The 23,832-nt window shown below is 50.7% G+C and overlaps 1 pseudogene; it reads right to left on the reverse strand.

Annotated features, from left to right (window-relative positions):
* Positions 1-23,832, reverse strand: part of LOC141154389 (solute carrier family 2, facilitated glucose transporter member 6-like) — a 52,899-nt pseudogene that overhangs the window by 19,563 nt on the left and 9,504 nt on the right.

Below are 23,832 nucleotides of genomic sequence, written 5' to 3' on the forward strand. Positions count from 1 at the left end.
GGGTTTCTCCGGGATACAGGGAGATGAAGCTTCAGTAGGGACTTCAAGGTTGGGGTCAGGAGGTCTCAGGGAGGACAGACCCTGGCGTGACGGCTTGCCTCTAAGTCTAGCACGTCTGGACTGCCTCTTGAGGTTGAGAGAAGTATTCCGGAAAGCGTAGTCACCCTGTGAGGATTCTGGGTGGGCAGTAGTCTCATTGGGCTGGAGGACTATTGCGCTACCCACACACATTACCCGTCGGGGCTGCTCCGGGATATTGGGAAGTGAAGCTTCAGCAGGGGCTTCAGAGTTAGGGTCCTCGAAGACCATACGAAAGGCCACCAGGAAGGCCTGCAGGTCAAGGATGACAGGATCCCATGCTTCCCATAGGGGGGTGACCCATTTCAAGGCATCACCCGCTAGGTAGTCAATCATAAAGGCCACTTTAGCCCAATCGGAAGGAAAATAGAGAGGGTAGGCCTTAAAGTGTAGCATGCATTGCTCCACAAATGCACGACACTGTCTTGGATCCCCATAGTAACGTGGCGGATCCGCAGGAACGAGAGCTGATAGATCCATCTGGACGGGTGCGTAATTCGCCTGGAACTCAGCTAAAGGGGGAAAAAAATTTATTTATTTATTTTAATGCATGTATTCGCTGGAAAAACTTCTCAAAGAGCGAAGGCCGTGGGGCTCAACGGGAACCATGGCCTGAGCATGCTGTTATGCACACGCCCGGGCTAAGCGGCGTGTGCGTGTGATTGGTAGTGATTCCACTGGACCGTGCCGGAGAGTGAATGCCTGGAGGGGCGTGACTAAGTATTCACCCGATCCGACCAGGGTCGCACGACGGCATACGACGCCAGTGCACCAAGGAGGAACCGAGCAGAGGGACCAGGTGCTACTCCAGGACAGACCCCGGACACGGCTGTTGACCCACACAGGGAAATACAGGAACAGGCTGGTAGGCTGGCACACAGACTGGAGGGTATAGGCAGGCACGACTGGTATGCAGGCAGGCGGGTATGCAGGCAGGGGGGTAAAGGCAAGCACAGCTAGAGTGCAGACAGGGAGGCACTAGCAGGTAGGAACACAGGCGGGATAGGACCCAGTACACACCGGGACTCAGGAACAATACAGGCAGAGGGTTACAGGCAAGCACAGCTAGAGTGCAGACAAGGCTGAGCAGGGAGGACAGGGCTCTGTTCACACGGAACAGACAGGAAGGGAAAGACAGAGCCAGATACTCACACAGTACTTGCAGAAGCAACAAGCAGGAGTTAGGTACGAGTTCAGACTCTGCAGAAAAAGGAAGGGAACGGACATAGAGGCAAAACAGGTAAAGGACAGGAGAGAGTTCAGACTGGAACTGAGTGTACGGAGGAGACCGACACTGCAGCGGGATACAGGAGCGGGTCTGGGAATACGGCCCCCAGAGAGGCGGAACGAACAGGCAAGGAGCGTGTTCAGACAGGACAGACCAGAAACAGGAGCGGGTCTAGGAAATCGGCCACTAGAAGGCGGAACGAACAGGCAAGGAGCGTGTTCAGACAGGACAGACAAGAGAACACAGAAAGGACTCAGTTCAGACACGGGAACTAATACCGCAAAGCAGGAGACATACAGGACTTAGTTCAGACACGGGAACTAATACCGCAAAGCAGGAGACATACAGGACACAGTTCAGACACGGGAGCTGATACCGCAAAGCAGGAGACATACAGGACTCAGTTCAGACACGGGAACTGATACAAAAAGCAGGAGACATACAGGACTCAGTTCAGACACGGGAACTGATACAAAAAGCAGGAGACATACAGGACTTAGTTCAGACACGGGAACTAATACCGCAAAGCAGGAGAAATACAGGACTTAGTTCAGACACGGGAACTAATACCGCAAAGCAGGAGACATACAGGACTAAGTTCAGACAGGCCTGGAAATACAGCCTCCAGGAAAGGCAGACAAGGAAACAAAGACGGGACCTGGCACCTTCAGAGTGCAAGCACACACTGAAGGAAAACACTTATGCTCAGGCAGGGATAGAAGGGAGCTGCTGAGCTATATACCAAGTGACAGACAGCAATAGGCTGAGGACGCACAAGGGGTGTGACCCACAGCAGGTACAAAAGGCAGGAAGTGATCGGGCGCCGCCCTTAAGCAGCAGAAACAGACACAAACAGACAGCATGGAGGGAAGCCAGAGAGACATTCTGGACAGGAGATCAAGTGCGCCCTCTTGCACAGTGGGAGATGGACCACCATGCAAGGACGCCGCCAGGTATGTTACACATTCTCTCGCTCAGTTCTCTTCCTTCTCATCTTCTGATCAGTCTCTTGGATATATTGTAACTGTTCAGAGTGCATCTCAGCGCTCCATCTGTCAAGAACCGTTTCTTCAGATGCTCAGATTCCCTGTTTGCATCTGGAGAGTCATCATAATGGTCTTCTAGTCTGGATCCGCCCTCCAATTCTGGATGTCTACTGGCAAGGGACAGAGCTCCACCACTGTCTTCCTGCTCTCTTCATCTGGGCCTAGGGCTTCCTGCACCATTCATCATCAAGGCTCTATGGCAGTTCTCTAAGCTGTTTCTCAGTTATCTGTTATTTCCTTTTCCATGTTTTACAGAATACTCATTTTCTTCCGCCTCCTTGGCATTTTCGGGTCTGGGCAGAAATGTTTTGCATATTACAGTGGCCAGTCTCAGACCTGAGATTCTCGCCTCTGCTCGTATTTTTGACTAGTCCTTGTTTGTCGTCCCACCCTTGGGGACTGCTTTGGGAAATCCCATGGTTTGCTGTGTCCCCCAATGAAGCAATAGAGAAATGAAGATTTGGGGTTCTTACCGTAAAATCTATTTCTCCGAGCCTTCATTGGGTGGGACAGCACCCACCCTTTCTAAATGCCTCTGTTGGGCCAGTCTGTATTCTATTTTAGGTTGCTTCTTTCACACTAACTGATCGGCTTGGCTCCGGTTGGTGGGTGTGTATCACTGAGGATTAGCTAACTTTTTTATTGCCTAGTGTCAGCCTCTTAGTGGCAGCAGCACACACCCATGGTTTCCTGTGTCTCCCAATGAAGGCTTCGAGAAAGAGATTTTACGGTAAGAACCCAAAATCTTCATTTGTGATAGTCCATAGGATATCCCTGATATCTGAGACTCACTAATCATCTTGATTGATCCCAGGTTAAAGGAACCCTGAATGTGTCTATTATATTGGCAATGTATGGCAGCTTCATACTATATGGTAGTATAATTTTTGAGTACTGTATGGAGGTATTACTTAGGCATTGTATGGCAGTATTTCACATATGGCTGGAAAAGTCACTACAACAGCAGTGGTAAGAACTGCAGGGTAATGGATGGCACTGGGGACGTTGGTAATTGGGAAACTCTAAGGCACAATAGTCCTCACCAGAATGACTTTGGTCTTGTTAAAGATGGGCTCCAGGTAGGTGAGTATTAGGCTAATTCCGGATAATTGCTGCAGACACCTCATGAATACGGAGATGAGGATGGGCTTGTAGTAGTATGGGTCGGAGAGCTCGCTCCAGGTGAGAGAACTGCTCTGAAAAGATAGAAAGATACATTTCCACAATCATCTCAATCACTACTCCCAGCATCCATCCACTGGAGGATTACAACTCCCACTGGAGCCTTACCGCTTTCAGGACGCTCTCTTTAATCCTTTGGAACTCCCCCCTGTATGCCGTGTTGGGACCCCGGATATTAGGAAACGGGGGGAGTCAGGCATAAAGCAGAGGAGGAAAAGCATCAAAAATACGGGCACCTCACCAGCTATTGCCAGCCAGCGCCATGGCAGGATGAGCCCTTGGAGGATGAGATAGAGAGAACAGAGGGTTAAATAAAGATACATGATGCCGTTATCAATCATAATGAAACAATCCCATGACTAAGACTGACTTGTAAATAATGAAGGTTCTGTCACAATTCCTCCACTCAGTGTGTTTTGGACATCGTGTCTGATAGTTCAGCCGACCAATCTAGTGCAGGGGCGTACTGAGCTGTTGGTATTTTGATTGACAGCTCAGCCGTCCCAATCTGACACTGGGAGGTGCTGAGTTCCTTCAGGTGTTCCCTATTCTAAGTGATTATCCAGCTACTTAGCTAAGCTGTCAGTCCCAGATCTCTGTCAGTCGTAGCATTTGCTCGGTAGTGTTTGTGTGCCTTGTAATCCTGTGCTCTGTTTGTTGATCTATTTCTGCCTGACCTTGAACCTCGTTCTGACCATCCGTTTGCCTAGCCCCTTTGCTATGATCCACTATCTTTCTGGTATTCTGACCTCGGACTGTGACCTGACTTCACCTTTGTCTTTCCCCTTTAGTTCACTACGTGCTCTCTTGGTATCTGACCCCTGAACGTTTGACTACCCTGCCTCATGGCATTAAAATTAACAGAAATAAACACTTGAAATAGATCACTCTGTTTGTAATGACTCTGTATAATATATGAGTTTCACTTTTTGAATTGAACAACTGAAATAAATTAACTTTTTGATGAAATTCTAATTTTGTGAGAAGCACTTGTATATCATCGACCAGCTATTAGATATATAGAAATTAGGCCTACCCAAGGCATAGAGAGCCAGAGCTCCAAGTACAGACATCAGCTGTGGACATGCCCTAATTCTCCCCCGCATGGCAGCATGAGAAATCTCTGATATATAAACCTGGAAGACGCAAAACATCACATATAGAAGTGTTATGATTGGAGCTGCTTATCCTGAGCCCCCTGCTTCATGATTAGAATTCCATAAGACAATGCTATAAGAGGCAGACACAGAATAAATGTTGAGGAAGCTTGGTTTTCTCCACTTTTTAGGCACCGAAACCAGAATTTTACACCATCTTGTTCCTTAATCAAAGATAGAGCAGATGCTATGGGCGTGCTGTCTGACAACTATGTATCACTGTATCCAAAGTGGCAAAGAAGTCAAAAGATAGATGTTAGATCTGTCCTATGGCCGAGGGCATGAGAAAGGCAAAAGTGCCTGCATTACTAATAAGATTTTTCTTCATTAAAGGGTTTGTCCAGGCTTGGGGTACAGGTCTGCTGTCACTCTATGCAGGGCCGGCTCCAGGTTTTTCTGGGCCCCGGGCGAAAGAGTCTCAGTGGGCCCCTTTAACACATACCACGATTCATGATGCACAGATACGGCGGAGAAATATATATATATATATATATATATATATATATATATATATATATACTACAATGCAAAGATTTCACTTCTTACATTACATGAGTGATATCTATTGTAAATTCCACAATAGCTCAGAAACCGGTGAATCGCTCCACACAGTATACTGGCCCCCATATAAGGCTCCATACGGAATACTGGCTCCCATATAACGCTTCATACGGAATACTGGCTCCCATATAAGGCCCCATACGGAATACTGACCCCCATAAAAGGCTCCATGCGGAATACTGACCCCCATATAAGGCTCCATGCGGAATACTGGCCCCCATATAAGGCTCCATACGGAATACTGGCCCCCATATAAGGCTCCATACGGAATACTGGCCCCCATATAAGGCTCCATACGGAATACTGGCCCCCATATAAGGCTCCATACGGAATACTGGCCCCCATATAAGGCTCCATACGGAATACTGGCCCCCATATAAGGCTCCATACGGAATACTGGCCCCCATATAAGGCTCCATATGGAATACTAGCCCCCATATAAGGCTCCATATGGAATACTGGCCCCCATATAAGGCTCCATACTAAATACTGGCCCCCATACGGAATACTGGCCCCCATATAAGGCTCCATACGGAATACTGGCCTCCATATAAGGCTCCATACGGAATACTGGCCCCCATATAAGGCTCCATACGGAATACTGGCCCCCATATAAGGCTCCATACGGAATACTGGCCCCCATATAACGCTCCATACAGGATACTGGTCCCCTTATAAAGCTCCATACAGGATACTGGCCCCCATATAATGCTCCATCCAGGATACTGGCCCCCATATAACGCTCCATACAGGATACCGGTCCCCTTATAACGCTCCATACAGGATACTGGCCCCCATATAATGCTGCATGCAGGCTGTTACCCCCCACATAATGCCCCATACAGGCTGTCCCCCCCTTATAATGCTCCATGCAGGCTGTTACCCCCCACATAATGCCCCATACAGGCCCCCCCCTTTTAATGCTCCATGCAGGCTGTTACCCCCCACTTAATGCCCCATACAGGCTGCCCCCCCCTTATAATGCCCCATGCAGGCTGTTCCCCCCCACATAATGCCCCATACAGCCCTCCCCCTTTTAATGCTCCATGCAGGCTGTTACCCCCCACATAATGCCCTATACAGGCTGCCCCCCCTTTATAATGCCCCATGCAGGTTGTTCCCCACCTTATAATGCCCCATGCAGGCTGTCACCCCTCCTCTTTATAATGACCCATGCAGGATGTCCCCCCCCTCTTTATAATGCCCCATGCAGGCTGTTCCCCACCTTATAATGCCCCATGCAGGCTGTCACCCCTCTTTATAATGCCCCATGCAGGATGTCCCCCCCCTCTCTTTATAATGCCCCATTCAGGATGTCACCCCCCTCTCTTTATAATGCCCCATGCAGGATGCCCCCCCCCTTCTCTTTATACTGCCCCATGCCTCCATACATTAAAAAAAAATAAATCAAATACTCACCTCCCTTCTCCTCACCTGCTACCTGCAGCCCGCTGCCCGCTGTCCGCTGCCCGCTGCTCGGGTCCGAACTCCAGCGTTGTCGGCGTCTTCCCGCTCAGCGCTCCCTGTGACGGCTCAGGGGAGGGCGCGGTGTAAAGGCGTCACCGCGCCCTCTGACCTGACACGTCACAGGGAGCGCAGAGCAGGAAGACAGCTGATCTGCGGAGGCACGGGGAGAGGTAAGTATCCAGCTGCCGGGGCCCTGAGCAAGCGGCGGAGAAGGGCGGGCGCTGACACCGCTCTCCTCCGCCCATAGCCCAGCGGGGTGCGCGACCGCCAGTGGGCCCCTCTGCCTGCTCAGGGCCCCGGAATTTCCCCGGGTGCGCCGGGTGCTGACGCCGGCCCTGACTCTATGGGACTGCAGACTTGTGAATCCTCACATTGCGCACAGTCCACATTGTCAGGATTCTCTGGTGCTGGGCGGGCAAGTGATCCCAAGTATGTTATTTGCATACATGTGGTCACATGCCAACTAGACGTGAATTGAGTGAAGCTGGATCCGTCTAGTTGAAATGTGGTTGGAAATATGCAAATTGCATACTACCAGTCATGTACTCGCTGATCCCAGCGCTGGCACTGGAGAATCCTGACAGCAAGCACTGTGCGCACTGTGAGGATTTACAAGTCTGCAGTCACATAGAGTGAATGCAGACTTGTACCCTAAGCTTGGAAAACCCAATAAAAAGGGTTTTCCCCAAACAGTATGTTATCATCTGTATCCCCTGTTATCTCAGAGTAGCGCATGCTAAATCTTTGCTCTGTTTATTGTGTATGGGACTGCCGGAGGAAGCCGAGTGCCTTCTACTGTTTTGGAAATTTTCCTTGACATCAGTGAATTTTGAAGAACTTCTTTAACCAATCAAAAACTAGTGACAAGTCTTACCGGTATAGATGATGTCAGTCCTCCGGCCAGTCCCGTTAGAATCCTGCCCAAAAGTAACATTGAGACATGTAGGTGCACTGCCCATGAGCAGGAAGCCCACCGCTGCAGGAAAAGCCGAAAACATGATACTCAGTTTACGTCCCAGTCGGTTATTCAGGAACCTCGAGCTTATTGCTCCGAGACAGCAGCCGAGAGCAAAGACGGACTGTCCGGGGAAAAAAGAAGTGAAATTTATAAGCATTATTCAGGATTAGAAAAGCATGGCTGCTTTCTTCTAATAACAGTGCCAAAGCTGCTCACAGGTTGTTGTGTGGTATTAGTCATATTTACTTCAATGTAGCCAAGCTGTAATACCACACAGAATTTATTGAAAGATACAAAAAGAGAAAAGATGTGTACCCCGAACCATGACTTTTCAGCATCTGTAATGTGCAAGACTGGATCAGTATCTTCTTCCAGAACTGGCAGCACAGGTGAGGGGTAAACCAGGCCATAGCCAAAGGAGAAGTTACCAAGAACAGCGGAAAAGGCGGCTAAGAACATCTTCTTGTTATCTAGTGTTCTGTAAGGAAAAAGGCAAGAACAGCATAAAAATTAATGGTTGTTGTTGTCATCACGTCTGCCACTGGTGTCAAAGAGGGACATAGTCTCCGAACTCGTCTCCCATCGAGCACATCTGGGACGTCATTGGTCAGTGATTAGACAGGAGCTGCCAGCAGCGGATCTTGATGATTTGCTTCTTGAGTGCATTCAGCGTGGAGAACCTTCACCTTCACTTAATGAGAACCTTAAGGTGCCCATTAATAACCCCATTGATAGAAGCCGAGGCTGTAAGTGAAGGGATTTCTGCACGTGGCGCTTAGACTCCAGACTGAATAAATTGAGAGGTTTTGATACATTTGTTTCCATTTTGCAATCATTTGCAGATCAGTAACATGTCCAGTGTCGGACTGGAGTGCCTAGGGCCCACAGGTGGAATGGGTCCCACCCTACTGCTACTTTACATGTAAATTGTACCTGTTCACACTCAAGCGTCATGCACATATACATGAGGCACAATACAGCCTCATGTGCCTCTTAATGAACATTTTCAGCAAACACAACATTTCTGTTGTATTTACACCACTTTTATGGCGTGAATCATGCTGAATTTCTTGCACACGTACCCTTCCCATGAAGCTCTGCTCTCCTTTTGAAATGTTGGCAAACCTATCCGGGGCTGGTGTAAAAAATGCCAAAGGCACAAAAATCTTTGCAACATTTCAAACAGTTTGGGGTTGTGGTGCCGCGATGTGACTCAGGGATTAATGGGTACGTTGTGAACATTGTGCTTATTCATATAGATCTGGCTGTTTACATCATTTTCTATCATAAATAATGTATCAAAAACACATGTAATCTGCACCTAAGTACAGCAATAAATTTTTGTCAAAGCAAAAAACCAAGCACCTTTTATTTAATGAATGACACACCAAACAGAGACAAAAAACGCAGCTTAGAAAACGAGATTAAAACTCATGTTAAAAAAGAAACCCACAGAAAAACGCAATAAAAAACCCGCAAGCAACCTAATTTAAATATTAGGCACAGAAATGGGGCAGAAATTCTGCAACATCAAAAACGCACCAAAATCTCATTGTAGGAAAGTAGCCTAAAGCTACTCCCAAAAAATCAATTCATAGGGCATACTCCTGCCCCACACATACCACATACAGCCAATTCCCCCTCCCCCACACATAACATACACATCAAGACCCCCTTGCTGCGCAAATGGCATATATAGCTAATACCCACTCCCCACACATAATACAGTTGAAACCAGAAGTTTACATACACTATATAAAAAGACACACATGCATGGTTTTTCTCAATATCATAAAAGAGAGAGAGAGAATGTTTTAAGACATTTTTATTACTGACTGCAAAGTCAAAAGTTTCCATACATTTCATTAGTACTTGGTACCATTGCCATTAAACTGAATGACTTGGGTCACACATTTGGGATACCCTTCCACAAGCTTCTCACAATATTTGGTTGGAATTTGGGCCCATTCCCCCTGACAAAACTGGTGTAACTCTAGGTCATCTTGCTCGCACCTGTTTTTTCAGCTTTGCCCATAAATTTTCAATAGGATTGAGATCAGGGCTTTGTGATGGCCACTCCAAAACATTGACTTTGTTATCCTTAAGCCACTTTGTTACCATTTTGGCAGTATGCTTCGTGTCATTGTCCATTTGGAAGACCCATTTCCACCCAAGCTTTAACTTCCTGGCTGATGTCTTGAGATGATGCTCCAGTATTGCCACATAATCTTCTTTTCTCATGATGCTATCTATTTTGTGAAGTGCACCAGTCCCTGCTGCAGCAAAACAACCCCACAACATGATGCTGCCATCCCCGTGTTTCACAGTTGGGATGGTGTTCTTAGGCTTCCAAGCTTCTCCCTTTTTCATCCAAATGTAACAATGGTCATTATGCCCCAAAAGTTCAATTTTAGCTTCATCAGACCACAGGACATGTCTCCAAAAGTTAAGGTCTTTGTTCCTGTGTGCATTTGCAAAAATTAATCTGGCTTTTTTATGTTTCTTTTGGAGTAATGGCTTCTTCCTGGCAGAGTGGCCTTTCAGCTCATGTTGATACAGTACTCGTTTCACTGTGGATATTGACACAATCTTACCAGCTTCCGCCATCATCTTCACAAGGTCTTTTGCTTTTGTCCTTGGGTTGATATGCACAAGTCGGACCAAAGCACGTTCATCTCTGGGACACAGAACCCGTCTCCTTCTTGAGCGGTATGATGGCTGGACATTCTCATCTTGTTTGTACTTGGGTATAATTGTTTGTACAGATGAACGAGGCACCTTCAGGGATCTTGAAATTGTCCCCAAAGATGAGCCAGACTTGTGCAAGCCCACAATTCTCTGCCTGATATCTTTGCTGATTTCTTTAGATTTTCCCATGATGCTACACAAAGAAGCAGTGTGTTCCAGGTGTGCATTAAAATACATCCACAAGTGTGTCTCTAATTAACTCATATTTTGCAAAAAAAAAACTATCAGAAGCTTCTAAACACGTGACATCATCATATGGGCAGTCCAGGATTGTTTAAAGGATTAGTAATCTTAGTGTATGTAAACTTTTGACTTTGCAGTAAGTAATAAAAATGCCTTAAAACATTCTCTCTCTCTCATTATTCTGGCATTTGGCAAATATTAAAAAATATGATAATCCTAATTGACCTAAAACAGGAAAGGTTTATTCTGATTTCATGTTAGATATTGAGAAAAACATGCAGATGTGTCTTTTTATATAGTGTATGTAAACTTCTGGTTTCAACTGTATATATTACCAAGTCTGCCCTCCACCACACATTGCACATATAGCCAAGTCCCCTCACACATAGTGTGCATAGCCAAGTTCCCCCACTCATAGTTTGCCTAGCCAAGTCCCCCCTCCCCCACACATAGTATGTATAGCCAAGTCCCCCTCCACCACACATAGTATGAAAGCGAAGTCCCCCACCCCCACATAGTATGCATAGCCAAGTTCCCCCTCCCACACACATAGTATGCATAGTCAAGTTCCCCCTCCGCCACACATAGTATGCATAGCCAAGTTCCCCCTCCCCCACACATAGTATGCATAGCCAAGTTCCCCCTCCCACACACATAGTATGCATAGTCAAGTTCCCCCTCCCACACACATAGTATGCATAGTCAAGTTCCCCCTCCCACACACATAGTATGCATAGCCAAGTCCCCCCTCCCCCACACATAGTTTGCATAGCCAAGTCCCCCCTCCACCACACATAGTATGCATAGCCAAATCCCCCTCCACCACATAGTATGCATAGCCAGGTTCCCCCTCCCCCACACATAGTATGCATAGCCAAGTTCCCCCTCCCCCACACATACAGGTGCATCTCATTAAATTAGAATATCATCAAAAAGTTAATTTATTTCAGTTTTTCAATGCAAAAAGTGAAGCTCATATATTATATAGAGTCATTACACACAGAGTGATCTATTTCAAGTGTTTATTTCTGTTAATGTTGATGATTATGGCTTACAGCCAATGAAAACACAAAAGTCATTATCTCAGTAAATTTGAATAATTAACAAAAAACATGTGCAAAGGCTTCCAATGTGTTTTAAAAAGGTCCCTTAGTCTGTTTCAGTAGGCTCCGCAATCTTGGGGAAGACTGCTGACTTGACAGAAGTCCAGAAGGCAGTCATTGACACACTCCACAAGGAGGGTAAGCCACAAAAGGTCATTGCTAAAGAAGCTGCCTGTTCACAGAGTGCTGTATCCAAGCATATTAATGGAAAGTTGTGTGGAAGGAAAAAGTGTGGTAGTAAAAGGAGCTCAAGCAACCGGGATAACCGCAGCCTTGAAAGGATTGTTAAGAAAAGGCCATTCAAAAATTTGGGGGAGATTCACAAGGAGCGGACTGCTGCTGGAGTCATTGCTTCAAGAGCCACCACACACAGACGTATCCAGGACATGGGTGTAGTGCCGGCGTCCCTGCCCTCTGCTAGGCAGGGACGCTGCTCCCCTCACCGCTCTGCCCCGTGCCCGGCGTCCCTCTCCCGCTCTGCTGTCAGCGCGCGCTCCTTCCCGGCGTCCTCCTCCCGCTCTGCTCTCAGCGCGCGCTCCTTCCCGGCCCCTGTGCTTAGGGCGCGCGCGCGCGCGCTCCCCTCCTCTTAAAGGGGCCGCGCGCGCCGTCCTAAGGAGTCCCCGGCCAATGGCCGGAGGACTTCATCATATATAAGGCACCTCCTCCAAAATGGAGGTGCCCGAGCAATGTTGTTTGCACCTGTGTCTCACCTGTGCTTCAGCCCTCAGGTCCCGTTGCCAGTTACCTGCCAGTTACCTGTCAGATTCCTGCCTGATTACTTGCTACCTGTCTGCTAGTCTGAGGTCCGACGGTCTGCCTTACTACTCCTGTCAGTCTGTCTAAGGACCAGCCTGCCCGCTCACCTGGGAGCGCACCTCAGCTACCTGCCTGCTTGCCTGAGGTCCGACGGTCTGCCTTACAACTCCGGTCAGTCTGTCTATGGACCAGCTTGCCCGCTCACCTGGGAGCGCTTCTCCGTTACCTGCCTGCTTGCCAGCCCGGAGGCTCCGCTGTCACGTGCTGTGACCACCAGCTACTCCAGACTCTTGCCCGCTCACCTGGGAGCGCTTCTCCGCTACCTGCCTGCTTACCTGCCCGGAGGCTCCGCTGTCACGTGCTGTGACCACCAGCTACTCCAGACTCTTGCCCGCTCACCTGGGAGCGCTTCTCCGCTACCTGCCTGCTTGCCTGCCCGGAGGCTCCGCTGTCACGTGCTGTGACCACCAGCTATTCCTGAGACTCTTGCCCGCTCACCTGGGAGCGCTTCTCCGTTACCTGCCTGCTTGCCTACCTGGAGGCTCCGCCGTCACGTGCTGTGACCACCTGCTATTCCAGAGACTCTCGCTTGCTCACCTGGGAGCACACATTCTCCATCTGCCTTGCTAGCCTACCTGGAGGTTCAGCCATCACAGGTCGTACCTACCCTTTATCCAGAGACTGCCCCGATCACTTGCCGTGTCCTCCTGCCCGTACACCCAGAGACTGTCCTGGTCACCTCCTGTGACTACCTGCCTGGTCGCCACCCGCTCCCTTACAAGGACCGCCCCCTTGTATTGTAGCCCAGAGGTTCCGCCTCCCAGACCCGTTACAGTTTGCTCGGGCCATGGAACCCGGTGGCACCCAAGCTCCCTCGCTCTCGGACCTCTGTCTTGAACTGTCCCGTCAGAGGTCCCAACAGGAGTCCATCCTGGGTCACCTGCGGAATGTCAATACTCGCCTGAACACTCTGTCTGATCCACCAACAACCTCCGCCAGTGCCATATCTTGCAATCCGGCAGCTCCGCTGCCCACTAATACCATGGTATCCTACCCCGGACCCCGGCTTTCTGCACCTCCTCGCTTCGGAGGCGACTCCGTCCAGGCTCGGGGCTTCTTAAATCAGTGCACCCTGCACTTTGAACTTTTGTCCCACCAGTTTAACTCCGACCGGGCCAAAATTGCCTTCATCATGTCCCATCTCACCGGGGATGCCCTGGCCTGGCTAAATCCTCTATGGGAGAGAGGAGACCCCCTGGTGTCCAACTTGCCTGCTTTTCTCACGGCTTTCCGGAAAGTCTTCGACGAACCCGGACGGAAGACCTCATCTGCATCATCGTTGCTACGCCTCCGTCAGGAGAGTCTCACCGTGGGCCAATATGCCATACGGTTCCGTACCCTTGCCTCGGAGCTGGCCTGGGATAACGACGCTCTGGTTTCCGTCTTCTGGGAGGGTCTGTCCGGCCGTATTAAAGATGAACTAGCCGGTCGGGACATTCCTACCACTCTCGATGACTTAATAACTCTTGCCACCCGGATTGACCTACGGTTCCAGGAGCGTGCCAGAGAGGTCACCCGTGAGAGGAGGTTACCACGTCTAGCTCCTACTTTTCAGAAACCCGTCACTCCTTCTGTCTCTAACCAGGTACACCCTCCTGAGCCTATGCAGGTCGACCAGACCAAGATGGTCAAGACCCGTCAGGACTTACGCCGTGCCGAGGGGACCTGCTTCTACTGTGGCAGTAAGGAGCACCGGATCCGTGCCTGCCCGGAGAAGTCGGGAAACGCCTGTGTCTAGGTTCGCTCAGAGAGGTCCACCTAGACAAGAATAAATCCTCTCCATCCCTGCTGTTGTCAGTTTCAATCGTCTACGGGGAGAACCGTTATTTCGAACTAGCCCAACTGGACTCTGGAGCAGCCGGGAATCTTATTTCACAGTCCCTGGTAGAGAAATACCGCATCCCCACCAAACCTCTGGCTGTACCCTTGTCTGTGGCTGCCGTGGATGGGGGGCTCTTACCACGCCCCATCCAACTCATCACCGAATCCATTACTCTGCAGGTGGGAATGCTGCATTCTGAAAGTATCTCCTTTCATGTTCTGCCTGGACTCTCTCACGCCCTCTTGCTAGGTCTGCCTTGGCTCCAGAAACATGCACCCGTGCTTGACTGGCAAACCGGAGAAGTCCTTCGCTGGGGACAAGACTGTCATAAGACCTGCCTGGTTCCCGTCCATCCCGTCCGTCCCTCTCCTACCCCAGCTAATCTACCTGGACTTCCAATTCCTTATTGGTCTTATGCTGATGTCTTTAATAAAAAGGAGGCAGAGACATTACCCCCTCATAGACCATACGACTGTCCCATCGACCTGTTACCCGGTACTACTCCTCCCCGTGGGCGTATTTATCCTTTATCCGCTGCTGAGACGATGTCCGAATATATTGAGGAGAATCTGGCCAGGGGATTCATCCGGAAATCTACCTCCCCGGCGGGAGCAGGCTTCTTTTTCGTCAAAAAGAAGGACGGCTCTCTCCGTCCCTGTATAGACTATAGAGGCCTAAACCAGATCACGGTGAAGAATAAGTACCCCCTTCCGCTCATTCCAGAATTATTTGATCGTCTGAGGGGGGCTAGAATCTTCACCAAACTAGACCTCCGTGGGGCGTACAACCTGGTTCGTATCCGTCAAGGGGATGAATGGAAGACGGCATTCAACACCCGGGACGGCCACTATGAATACCTGGTAATGCCCTTTGGTCTCTGTAACGCTCCTGCCGTCTTTCAAGAGTTGGTCAATGACATCTTCCGGGACCTTCTCTACTCCTGCGTAGTGGTGTACCTGGACGACATCTTGGTCTTCTCTCCGGATCTCCAGACTCACCGGAGGGACGTTCGTCAGGTCCTGCTCAGGCTCAGGCAGAATCACCTCTTCGCTAAATACGAGAAGTGCCTCTTTGAGCAGACCTCGCTTCCGTTTTTGGGCTACATTATTTCTCAGACCGGCCTATGAATGGATCCAGAGAAACTGTCTGTCATCGAGAAATGGCCCCGACCGGAGGGGTTGAAGGCCATTCAGCGGTTCCTGGGCTTCGCCAACTACTACCGCCTCTTCATACCACACTTCTCTTCCCGGACTGCCCCAATTTCCGCGCTCACCCGTAAGGGTACTAATCCCAAAGAGTGGCCGCCCGAAGCAGAAGAAGCCTTTCTTTCCTTAAAACAGGCCTTCTCTTCCGCCCCGGTGCTGCATCGCCCGGACGGCAACAAGCAGTTCTTCCTGGAAGTGGACGCCTCCTCCTCTGGAGCTGGAGCGGTACTTACTCAAAAATCTTCTTCCGGGAGGATGGTAACTTGCGGCTTCTTCTCTAAACTCTTCTCCTCCTCTGAGCGCAATTATTCCATAGGAGATCGAGAGTTATTGGCCATCAAACTGGCATTGGAGGAGTGGCGTTACCTGCTTGAGGGGGCTCTTCACCCGGTAATAATTTACACTGACCACAAGAACTTGGCTTACCTCCAGCATGCCCAGAGACTTAACCCGCGCCAAGCCCGGTGGTCCTTGTTTTTTGCTCGTTTTGATTTTGTCCTTCATTTTCGCCCGGCTGACAAAAACGTCAAGGCGGACGCCTTGTCTCGATCCTTTCTGGTATCTGATCTCGAGGAAGATCCGAAACACATCATCGATCCCGCCAGAGTAATGCAGGTGGCTCCCGTGAGTCTAAATCGTCTCCCTCCCGGAAAGACGTTCGTATCAGTACCTGATCGGGAGAAGATCCTTCACTGGGGTCACTCGTCTAAACTGGCTGGCCACGCTGGTCAGAAGAAGACCCTCCAGCTTATTTCCCGGCACTACTGGTGGCCTACCCTGCACAAGGATGTAATAGACTTTGTTTCTGCCTGTGTGTCCTGCGCCCGCAACAAGGTTCCGAGACATCTGCCAGCCGGTCGCCTCCTTCCGCTCCCAGTACCTGCTGCCCCCTGGCAGCATATTGCAATGGACTTCATAACTGACCTCCCACTCTCTGCCGGTTGTACGGTCATTTGGGTGGTCGCTGACCGCTTCTCCAAGATGGCTCATTTCGTTCCCCTGCCAGGCCTCCCGTCTGCACCCGAGCTAGCTAGAGACTTTATTCGTCACATCTTCCGTCTTCATGGCCTGCCCCTCCACATCGTGTCGGATCGTGGGGTACAGTTCACCTCACGCTTCTGGAGAGCCACTTGTAAACTACTAGACGTCACCCTGGACTTCTCTTCCGCTTACCACCCACAGTCCAATGGTCAAGTGGAGCGGATCAATCAGAACCTGACCAGTTACCTCCGGCACTTCGTTAATGCCCACCATTCTGACTGGGTGGATCTCCTACCATGGGCCGAGTTCTCTTACAATAATCACGAGAGCGAATCCTCCTCCAAATCCCCGTTTTTTGTAGTCTTTGGTCAGCATCCTCGGATTCCTTTTCCTGTCTCCACCTCGGTGGACAACCCGGCTGCGGAATCTCTCGTTAGCAAATTTTCCTCCATTTGGGAGAGTACCCGATCCGCACTCCTTCAGTCGTCCGAGCGGATGAAAAGACACGCTGACAAAAAACGCCTGGATCCTCCTCAATTTCGTCCAGGAGATAAGGTCTGGCTCTCATCTAAATATGTTCGACTCAAGATACCCTCTTACAAGTTAGGGCCTCGGTTCATCGGACCTCTGGAGGTCACCAGTCAGATCAACCCGGTGGCCTATAAATTGAAACTCCCGGCCAACTTACGGATCCCTAACTCCTTCCATGTATCTCTCCTCAAACCTGTGGTACTTAACTCTTTTTCCAAGTCTACAGGTACGCCTCCTGCTCCGGTTTCTGCTGAGGACGAGTTTGAGGTAGAGAACATTCTTGCCACCAAAAGGGTAAGAGGAAAGACCTTTTTTCTGGTAGATTGGAAGGGGTTTGGTCCTGAGGAGAGAACGTGGGAGCCCCGGGAGAACATCCATGCCCCGCTCATCCTAGCTAAATTTCTGTCTGGCCTAAAAAAGGGGGGGCCTAAAGGGGGGGGTACTGTAGTGCCGGCGTCCCTGCCCTCTGCTAGGCAGGGACGCTGCTCTCCTCACCGCTCTGCCCCGTGCCCGGCGTCCCTCTCCCGCTCTGCTGTCAGCGCGCGCTCCTTCCCGGCGTCCTCCTCCCGCTCTGCTCTCAGCGCGCGCTCCTTCCCGGCCCCTGTGCTTAGGGCGCGCGCGCGCGCGCTCCCCTCCTCTTAAAGGGGCCGCGCGCGCCGTCCTAAGGAGTCCCCGGCCAATGGCCGGAGGACTTCATCATATATAAGGCACCTCCTCCAAAATGGAGGTGCCCGAGCAATGTTGTTTGCACCTGTGTCTCACCTGTGCTTCAGCCCTCAGGTCCCGTTGCCAGTTACCTGCCAGTTACCTGTCAGATTCCTGCCTGATTACTTGCTACCTGTCTGCTAGTCTGAGGTCCGACGGTCTGCCTTACTACTCCTGTCAGTCTGTCTAAGGACCAGCCTGCCCGCTCACCTGGGAGCGCACCTCAGCTACCTGCCTGCTTGCCTGAGGTCCGACGGTCTGCCTTACAACTCCGGTCAGTCTGTCTATGGACCAGCTTGCCCGCTCACCTGGGAGCGCTTCTCCGTTACCTGCCTGCTTGCCAGCCCGGAGGCTCCGCTGTCACGTGCTGTGACCACCAGCTACTCCAGACTCTTGCCCGCTCACCTGGGAGCGCTTCTCCGCTACCTGCCTGCTTACCTGCCCGGAGGCTCCGCTGTCACGTGCTGTGACCACCAGCTACTCCAGACTCTTGCCCGCTCACCTGGGAGCGCTTCTCCGCTACCTGCCTGCTTGCCTGCCCGGAGGCTCCGCTGTCACGTGCTGTGACCACCAGCTATTCCTGAGACTCTTGCCCGCTCACCTGGGAGCGCTTCTCCGTTACCTGCCTGCTTGCCTACCTGGAGGCTCCGCCGTCACGTGCTGTGACCACCTGCTATTCCAGAGACTCTCGCTTGCTCACCTGGGAGCACACATTCTCCATCTGCCTTGCTAGCCTACCTGGAGGTTCAGCCATCACAGGTCGTACCTACCCTTTATCCAGAGACTGCCCCGATCACTTGCCGTGTCCTCCTGCCCGTACACCCAGAGACTGTCCTGGTCACCTCCTGTGACTACCTGCCTGGTCGCCACCCGCTCCCTTACAAGGACCGCCCCCTTGTATTGTAGCCCAGAGGTTCCGCCTCCCAGACCCGTTACAATGGGCTACAAGTGTCGCATTCCTTGTGTCAAGCCACTCATGACCAATAGACAACGCCAGAAGCATCTTACCTGGGCCAAGGAGAAAAAGACCTGGACTGTTGCTCAATGGTCCAAGGTGTTGTTTTCAGATAAAAGTAAATTTTGCATTTCATTTGGAGATCAAGGTCCCAGAGTCTGGAGGAAGAGTGGAGAGGCCACAATCCAAGCTGCTGGTGGTCTAGTGTGAAGTTTCCACAATCAGTGACGGTTTGGGGAGCCATGTCATCTGCTGGTGGAGGTCCACTGTGTTTTATCAAGACCAAAGTCAGCGCACCCATCTACCAAGACATTTTAGAGCACTTCATGCTTCCCTCTGCCAACAAGCTTTTTGTAGATGGAAATGTCATTCTCCAGCAGGACTTGGCCCCTGTCCACACTGCCAAAAGTACCAATACCTGGTTTACACACAACAGTATCACTGTGCTTGATTGGCAGCAAACTCGCCTGACCTTAACCCCATAGAGAATCTATTATAGAGAATCTATGGGGTATTGTCAAGAGGAAGATGAGACACCAGACCCAACAAATGCAGACGATCTGAAGGCTGCTATCAAAGCAACCTGGGCTTCCATAACACCTCAGCAGAGCCACAGGCTGATCGCCTCCATGCCACATTGCCGCATTGATGCAGTAATTGATGTACAAGGAGCCCCGACCAAGTATTGAGGGCATTTACTGAACATACATTTCAGTAAGACAACATTTCGGATTTTAAAAACATTTTTTAAGCTGTTGTTATAAAGTATTCTAATTTACTGAGATAATGACTTTTGAGTTTTCATTGGCTGTAAGCCATAACCATCAACATTAACAGAAATAAACACTTGAAATAGATCACTCTGTGTGTAATGACTCTATATAATATAGGAGTTTCACTTTTTGGATTGAAGAACTGAAATAAATTAACTTTTTGATGATATTCTAATTTAGTGAGATGCACCTGTAGTATGCATAGCCCCCCACACACATAGCATACATAGCCAAGTCCTCCTCCCTCATATATAGCATGTATAGCCAAATGACCCTTTCTCAAGCAAGAAATATAAACAACCTCCCCCAAAATCGATGTACGTATATATATCCACTATTCTTTTATACATATCATTTTCACATAAAGTAACAGTAAAAAATTAAAACTGTTTTTGACTCACCCCCTGGGCCTGTGCTGTGGTGCAGCGTTGCGCACGCGGGGAATACCCGGAGCCGGATCTGTTGGGGGTAGTAGTCCTCGTGGCGGTGACCCGGTCCGTGCCCAGGGTGTCAAACTAAATGGCAGTCTTTAGCAGTAGATGTTAGAGTATTCGACTACGCCACCCGTTGAATGCGGCTATGAAGCCGCCGCTGCAGGGCAGACCGCTGAGGCCGGTGGTACGGATGTGCAGCGTGGATGGTATAACCCCCAACGGGAGGGGTATGGCCTCAGGGCAGCCGACGTGAATGATGGGGTTAGCAGAGTTGCACGCAGGCACCAGGAACCACTCAGAGACGGTGCGGTGTAGTTCAGGGTCTTTATTGGTGGCAAAGGTAGACCCTCCCGGAGTACTGGCTAGCGATCGGGGCCTGGTCAGTCTGTGAGCAGATAGGATCTCCCCTGGCCAGGCGGAGTTGTAGGCCTCCCCAACTAATTGTACTCTTCTGGCTACCTTGCTAGAGGCGGGTAAAAGTAGCCCACGTCCCTGAGTGTACCGTGTGGTGCTCACCCGTATGGCCGGTGACTCGGGGCCTTCTGGTAGCTTCCGCTCCACGACGGCGGTGCTGGTCCCTTGCGTGTGACCGTGCCTTCAGGTTTCTGGGCCAGAGGACCTGAAATCCCCTGCCGGTCGGTTTCTGCTGCTGGGTAAGGATTAGTCCCCACAGCCTCGGACTCCGGGTCCGGTGAGAACTCTTCAATCAGGGCGAGCTCTACAGCTTCCAGCCCCTGACTCCTTTTAGCACTGCTCCCACTGAGCTCCTGATCTTTCTTTCCTATAGCTGCTCCTCTCCAGACCAGACTGTGTCTCTGTCTGGGACTCCTCTTCTTCTCTACACACTAACCCTGCCTCAGCCCCAGCTTTATATAGGGGAAGTTCTTCCCCTCCCAGGACTGGGCAGGAGGTGTGGCATGCATAGGATTCCTGACCAGGAGACCTCCCACCTGCTCTCAGACGTAATATTGCTATTACTGTGGAAACCAGACCCCTGGGGTGCCACATTCCCCCCTAGTAAAATTTAGTACTCCGGGACTAAACATATTTTTGTAAACATAACAAGTTATAAACAGAAACAGCATAACAAAGAAAAAAAAAAACACATTATGATGGTCACGGCGTGTCCGCAACCGGGTGCAGTTTTTGAAGAAAACAAGGGTGTCCATTTCACCAAGGAACAGGGAGCCGTAACCAGGTAGGGGTCTGTCCTACCCCGAGTCTTTAACAGTCTTAGTCCTTTCCTGGGTTACGCTCCAAACATATATACAAAGGATTCCGGATAATCCATAACTGACACCTATAAAATAACTGGAAATACATAATTATTTACAAGCAACAATAAACAGGTAAATACAAATAAAACAGTTTGAACACTTTAGATCCTCCAACGTACGGGCAACTGGCCTCTAGTGGCTCTAGTGGACCTACGGAGCTTACTGACTGGTCCTGAGCTACAAGATGTAGGAGCTGTCAAAGGTAAACTGGGCAGCTGTCTACGGGCTCTTTGGCTCACTAGGGGTACGGCAGGCTCACTATAAGCAGAGGATTGATTCTCCTGGTCTGCTTGTGTGGGGTCTTCTGCCTTCTGGACCGGCTGCTCTTCCAGCTCTACCTGTTTCTCCGTAGGCACTCGGGATGCTGGTTGGAGGAAGGTGAGGACGGGTACCACAACAGCGCCATTCACTTGAGTCCAAGACCGAGGGAAGTCTCCGAGTACAGTACTAACCATCTCCTCCCTTTCCTCTACGGGTTGAGGGTTTTCTTGATCTTCTTCAGGGTTTCGTAGCTGCTCGGGACACTTTTTCAGGTGATCTCGGGAGACAATGGCTGTGGTTTCTCCTCCGTCCTTACTGATTGTGCAGACTTTTGGGTTCTCATGGCTTGAGGGCAGTACGGTGTACGGGTCCTTCTCCCACTGGTCGTCCAACTTGTGGAGCCGTCTCTTCCTCTTCAAGACCTGCTCTCCAGGTACCAGGGGAACAGCGGGAGCATACTGGTTGTAAGTCTTCTCCTGTCTTTCTCTAGCTTGACAGAGACTTCGCTCAACGCTCTCCTGTACTTTCCGGTACTGCTGCTGCCTCTCTGTGTCCCAGTCTGCTTCTGGTGAAGTGTCCTCGGGTGTCAGGACTCCCATATCCAGATCAACAGGCAGCTTACCAGGTCTTGCTCTCATCAGGTAAGCCGGGGTACAGTTGGTAGAACCTACCGGGATGTGGTTGTATAGGTCCACCAGATCAGGCAGTTTCTCAGGCCACAGACTGCGTTCTTCCAGGGGCAATGTTTTCAGAAGGTCTATCACCACCTGGTTCATTTTCTCACAGAGTCCATTGGTTTGCGGATGATAGGGTGTTGTTCCTATCTTCCGGCAGCCATACAGAGTGCAGAACTCCTGGAAGACTTCCGCTTCAAAGGCAGGTCCTTGGTCCGTCAGCACCTGCTCTGGGTATCCGTGTGGACGGCAGAAGTGCTGCTGGAAGGCTCTAGCTGCTGTTTGAGCCGTTAAGTCCTTGACCGGGACCACCACCAGGAACCGGGAGTAATGATCTACGATTGTGAGGGCGTAGACATACCCAGATCTGCTTGGAGCCAGTTTCACATGGTCCAGGGCTACCAGTTCCAGTGGCTGTCGGGTGATGATGGGCTGCAAGGGAGTCTTCTGGCTGGCACGGTCCTTCCTTCTTAGGTGGCACGGTCCACAGTCTCTGCACCACCTCTCGATGGTTCCTCTCATGCCTACCCAGTGGAACCGCCCGCGCAGCAGGAACTCCAGCTTCTTCCATCCGAAGTGCCCAGCTCCGTCGTGGTATGCCTCCAGTACCATAGCCGCGTCTCTTCTTGGCACCACTACTTGCCAGATCAGTTCATGCGTCCGGGAGTTAACCATTCTGCGGCACAACTTCCCCTTGTAAAGGAACAGTCGACTCTTCTCAGCCCACAGTTGCTTGGTCTCCTCCGGAGCGTCTGGGTCAAGGCGGGCATCTGGCTGAGTCAGCATCTCCTTCACCAGTCGGACGGCGGGGTCACTGTCTTGCGTTTCCGCCCAGTTGTAATGAGGTAAGGGGTTGAACGTAGCGGATTGCTTACCCCTTACACGGTGGGAATACTGGATAGTCCCATGACGGTGGAACGCGGGGAGTTCAACTTCTTCCAATTCCTCTGGATCTTCCCCTACGTCCGGTAGGTTTGGCATTCTGGACAGGGCATCCGCGTTGGTATTGGAGCGTCCTGCCCGGTATTTGATCGTGAACTCATAGTTGGACAGGCGGGCCATCCATCTCTGCTCCAGGGCACCGAGTCTTGCCGTATCCAGGTGTGTCAACGGGTTGTTATCCGTGTACACGGTGAACCGGGAAGAGGCGAGGTAGTGCCTAAAGCGTTCGGTGACTGCCCACACCACTGCCAGGAACTCTAGCTTGAATGAGCTGTAATTCTCAGGGTTTCTTTCGGTGGGTCGCAGTTTTCGGCTGGCGTAAGCAATTACCCGTTCTTTCCCCTGCTGGATCTGGGACAGTACGGCTCCTAGCCCGATGTTACTTGCGTCGGTGTAGAGGATAAAGGGCTGGCTGTAATCAGGGTACGCCAGGATTTCATCCCCCGTGAGGGCCATCTTCAGCTGGCGGAAGGACTCTTCTTCCAGCTTCTCCCATCTGAAGGGTGGCTTCTGGTTCTTGGCCTTCCTGGACTGGCCTATCAGGAGGTCCTGCATAGGAGCTGCCTTTTTGGTGAAACCGGGAATGAATCTTCGGTAGTAGCCTACCAACCCGAGGAACTGCCGCACTTCCTTTACGCTGGAGGAGCTTGGCCATTCCTTAATTGCGGTGATCTTATCAGGGTCGGGAGCCACTCCGTCAGCACTCACCACGTGTCCCAGGTACTGCACCTTTGGTTTCAGGAGG

This window comes from Phyllobates terribilis, unplaced genomic scaffold (assembly GCF_046119375.1).
Source record: "Phyllobates terribilis strain yellow unplaced genomic scaffold, ASM4611937v1 Scaffold_7__3_contigs__length_470593459, whole genome shotgun sequence".
In the NCBI taxonomy this organism is placed as follows: Eukaryota; Metazoa; Chordata; class Amphibia; order Anura; family Dendrobatidae; genus Phyllobates; species Phyllobates terribilis.